The sequence below is a fragment of the Palaemon carinicauda genome, chromosome 32, assembly GCF_036898095.1.
Source record: "Palaemon carinicauda isolate YSFRI2023 chromosome 32, ASM3689809v2, whole genome shotgun sequence".
Taxonomy (NCBI): domain Eukaryota; kingdom Metazoa; phylum Arthropoda; class Malacostraca; order Decapoda; family Palaemonidae; genus Palaemon; species Palaemon carinicauda.
Genome location: NC_090756.1, coordinates 1753812 through 1759332, shown reverse-complemented (window position 1 = coordinate 1759332; position 5521 = coordinate 1753812).

Sequence of the window (5521 nt, the reverse complement as noted above, 5' to 3'; positions counted from 1 at the left end):
TGTTTCCAGTCATTAGATGGAGGCCAAGTTCTAATCTCTAACATTAGAGTCTTCCTCATAATTCTGAGGATTAGATACATAACTCTCTAGAAAGCAATTATCCTGGGGAGGATATCACTCTAGAATTATGCGTAATGGCATGATAGCAGATGTAGGTTCAGTATGGGTTGCAGCTCATTCTGCTGACAGGCCAAGAACGCAGAGCGTTCGAATAGAAATACGTGTGGAGGCTTTCCGTAATTTTATGGCTGATTACGTGAATTGGACATTTTCTTGACCTTTGACCTTCCAAAATTTAATAATTTTGAGCTTTTAACATAAGTCAATACCTGAAAGTTTCATTACTCTACGATTAAAATTGTGGCCAGGAAGCTGTTCACAAATACATACACAAATTACAAACACACAACCAGTGGGTAAAACATAACCTCCTTCCAACTTCGTTGGAAGGAGGTGAATACATACTTAATAAATGGGAGAGAGTTGTAGCTTTGCATTCCAGCCTCGGTTAAAACATCCAACTCGGCTTCCGATTTCTATTAGCACGTACGTTAACATTTCAACTTGTCGTTATTAACAATATAAAATAAAGTGTTTCAATTAAATCGTACATTACATCAAGAACAAGGGGCCTTTGCATATCACCGGCCAGTTCCTCCCGCGTTTATAGTAAATGGACACCACACCAACTAACCCAAACTTCCACCACCTAACCTAACCTACGAGCCGTGTCCTTACCTACTTACCTAACAGGGGAGGGGGATAACAACCCCATGCAAACCCCCTACACTGGCCGCTATCATACATACGACCCGAGAATAACTAACCAAGAGGTTTATTATTATTATTGTTATTATTATTATTAAAGGCTAAGCTACAACCCTAGTTGAAAAAGCACAATGCTATAAGCCCAGGGGCTCCAACAGGGAAAAAGAGCCCAGTGAGGAAAGGAAGCAGGGAAAAATTAATTTTTTTGATATTTATATTGTTAGAAAAATACAGAGCCTTTTTTTTAGTAAAATATGACTGAAAACCCACATTTTTAAAAGGAAATAAACACAAAAATAACAACTTAACCTAACCTATTAGCCATATCCTTACAAATTTACCTAGCCCACCTTTTAACTGCCGTATCCCTCTGCCTAAATTGGAGTTTGTTTCATTTATAGTATTTAAGATAAAGATTAAAAATTTTTGTCATTAAAATTATTAATTTAATAAGATTCATTTAATTTTGGGAGTTAAAATGTCCTAATATTGTATTATATACAAAAAATTATTTTATCTAGGATGGAATATGGAGTGAATAGGGGATTCAAACCAATATCAAATACAAAAAAAAAAAACAGATAAATATATATATAAAACAAGATAATGAATAGTAAATATATATATGGTTCATATATTTAACTAAAAATAATAATATATAATTAGAAATACAAATTAAAAGCCAAAATTTAATATTTTCTAATGTCTTCAAAAATTACATTTTAGTCTTCGGACATTTTAAGTCAGTTTTAATAATAATTACCTTACATATTAAAGACAGTCTTTTGCCAGATTAAGGATAGGTAAGGTAACAGTAGGTAAGATAAGGGTGGGTAAAGTGAGGTTAGGTATTACAATAGTAGATTCATTTGTATATCTTGTTTTCGTCATAAGGTTTGTTTCTGCATTATTGCATTTTCTAATAATATTAAGAATCCAAGATACGTCTTTTGTGAACCTGTACTGCTAAATCTACTCTGGGGATAGTCCACTCTGGCATGAAATTACTTATCTCGAAACAAATATAGGGCTAGGCTATAAAATACACATATCAGGCTAGTCACACAAAAAAATACCGCATTAACTATTAAAATATTAGAATATCAATGAAGTTATAGCATATTACCTTCACAGTAATGGGAAAAAGAAGAGTTGCACGACAAAGTTCAATATATATGGCAGTGTTACTTCGTTGTTGCAATGGGGTAATAAGTGACCATGGGAGAGTGTTGCCAGTGGGGCGTCTAAAACTCCCGAAAACTCGTGATAAAAAATCCCCCAAACAACCTAAAAATCCCCATGTCCACGAATATATTTTCTTCTGATCCTGTAGTATATACTAAATCTGTATAGAAATTACCCAATTTACTACATATAAGTGCAAGCAAACTAATTGCAACAATGTAAAGGTTTAATCATCTCTGTCTCTAAGTCTCTTCATAGAAATTTATACTGAATATCCCCATCGGACACCCAAAATCCCCAAATCTAGGGATAAATTCTCATCTCTGGCAACACTGGGAAGGCAGAGATGATGAGAATCATGAGATCCAAATACAGTATTTCAGTTTCACCAAAACAGTTCCAACAATGTTCAGCTAATTTTTAAGTTTTAAAGCGTTTTTTTTTAATTGCTTATTCTCCAATCTCAATTATCTGGAACATATTATTAAACTAAAATATGCACTGAATTGCTAGTATAAAATAGAACTAGAGCTAGTACTAGTAACGTTGATAATAACAGAATAAATTATTATTATTGAAGGATATGTAGAAAGACTTCGAAAGGGGTGAGGGGAAGAGATAATCTATTTTTAAGTAGATCACAATTAATGAAAATAACTTTTTAATTATATAACTTGATACTAATTGAATTATAATTTGTACTTACATGTATTCAATCCAATTTTCTATTGGTTGACTAAATATGAAATAATATATGTAACTCGTGCTGTCTTCTTTCGACCTATTAATAACCTACATATGTTTCAATAATAATTATTTTTTTTCTACTATTAACATTATTTCTGCTAGTTCTAATACACTGTGAGAGAGAGAGAGAGAGAGAGAGAGAGAGAGAGAGAGAGAGAGAGAGAGAGAGAGAGAGAGAGAGAGAGAGAGAATGGTTGGTAGTTTTGTTAAACTAAAACTGCCCTAAGTATTATAAGATAGGAGGTGTTATGTGAAGCCTGGCGTGTACCTCTGGACCATGAACATCACATGCCCATTTTTTTTATATCATATTCGCCAAAGTCGTAATTATAGGCCTTCAGATATTCAAACACCAGCCCTTCTTTATCACTCAACCTCCTTGGAGTTAATAGGAATAAACGCAGTATTATAATTAGGTTCACCAAAATTATGTGAAAAAGTTAATAAAAAAAAACTACAGTAGGCTACTAATACGAAAAGTTTTTTTTTTATGAGGTAGGCCTAAACTTGAACTCTTTTATGAACCACTTCACGTTAGCATTATATTCAATTGATTATTCTGACATATGTAGAATACTTTATAAATTAACCTATATAAAAATTAAATATTAAACTTTACTTTTACATTTACTTTTAGGGGTTTATTTCTCGCCCTCCATCAAACACTAAGAGTCTGGCCTTGATGTGTGAAAATAATTTCTTTCCAGTTTATATTTTGCTCTGTATCTTTTCAGTTATTCGCTAGCATTTGTATTCAGGCTTAATAGTTTTCAGATCACTATTATAACACTTTCCAAAGAGGTAAGTCTTCAGGTTTTTCTTGAAAGCTGCTATTCTTGACATCAAGTGGAAGGTCGTTGAAGAGTCTCGGTGCAGCAAAAAATAAATTTCTTCCTCCTATTGCATGATTCACACGAATTTCGAATAGTCTATAGGCTATGGGTCATCAGCATGTCTAACTCTTACAGCAGCGCTAGTAGCTTGAGGGTAGGGGACCAAGCAATCACGAAGATATTTAGGCTTATCACTTGTAAGTGCTTTGTGAGTCAACAAACAAATCTTATATTTACTTCTAACCTTAACAGGTAACCAATGTAGATCGATTCAACTACATGATTAGGAAGCTCATTCCACAACCTGGTCACAGCTGGAATAAAACTTCTAGAATACAGTGTAGTATTGAGCCTCGCCTTGGAGAAACCTGAGCAATATAAATATAACGAAATAGATATGTCATGATATATAGTATATAATATAAACCAAAATAAACGGTTGCCTGTCCAATATATTCTCTACCTGTAAGTCATTTATCAAGTTTTCCAACGGTGACTGACACGAACAAGGTAGAGCTTTTGAATCTTGACACTACGTGACACAATCAAGTGTGTCGTTTCTAGTGGGTGCCACCCACTTCATGGGTGTGTCAAAAGGTGTCGGTGGAACTGAAGAAAATAGATAGATTTAGAAAAGCCACTGATGAAAGAGCCTGAAATGTAGATTATTTTCCGGAGATACATACCACTCAGAGAGAGAGAGAGAGAGAGAGAGAGAGAGAGAGAGAGAGAGAGAGAGAGAGAGAGAGAGAGAGAGAGAGAGAGAGAGAGAGAGAGAGAGAATAACCACTAACAGAGTTTGACGTAAACCATTTCAGTTTTATTAAAATTCTATTTCAGCTCTGTAGTTGTTGAACTTTTTCTGAAGTTCAAACAAATTTTTTTTTTTTTTGTAATGAAAGATCAAGTTTATCTAATTTCATAGTTTAACTGTTTCGTCTTATTTTTTTTTATTGGATGGTTTTCTTATGAAATATATTTCTAGCTTTCGATTATTTGTTGTTAATAATATTGAAAAATATAATAATCCCTTCCGTCATCATTTACCTATAACAATAACTATAACAATATAATGGAAAGACATTATTTGAATAATAATAATAATAATAATAATAATAATAATAATAATAATAAAAATAATAATAATAATAATAATAATAATCATAATAATAATATTAATAATGTTCTTGAAATATTTCATTTGGATAGTTTAATCTTCTCTTGTAGTTTATTTATTTCCTTGTTTCATTTCTTCCCTGGGCTATTTTTCCCTGTTGGAACCTTCGGGCTTATAGCATCTTACTTTTCCAACTATGGTTATAGCCTAGCTTGTAATAATAATAATAATAATAATAATAATAATAATAATAATGACAATAATAATAATAACTGTAATAATAATAATAATAATAATAATGATAAAAATAACAATAAAATTAATAACAATAATGATGTTAATAATAATAATAATAATAATAATAATAATGATAATTTTAATAATAATAGTAATAATAACAATAATGATAATAATCATCATCATAATCATAATAATAATAATAATAATAATAATAATAATAATGATAATAATGACTAAGATCCCCTCCCCTGAGCCCCCCCCCCCCCCCCCAAAGACAATGCCTAACACAGGATACCTCTGCCTTCTTTCCCAGTGATTTATACGAAGGACTTTGCTTGCTTTCCCCCTGGCTCCTAAAATATTGCCCCGTTCCATTCTCTTCCTACTCTGGCAAACTGACTGTGTCCTTCTCCTCCGAAGGAGTCAAGTTTCTTTCCCCCCACAAGATTAATGTCAGGCCAGTTTTAAAAGCTAGTTTGGACGTCTGACCTTCCCCCAGGTGATGTATAGTCAGCTCAAGTTATTTCGATATTTTACGTTTTCATGCGAGTGATCTATGTTGGGGCCCTAGCTCATAATTTACTTAGATGGTGAACAAGAAGTGGTGATATACTTCCCAGGGAGGGATAGG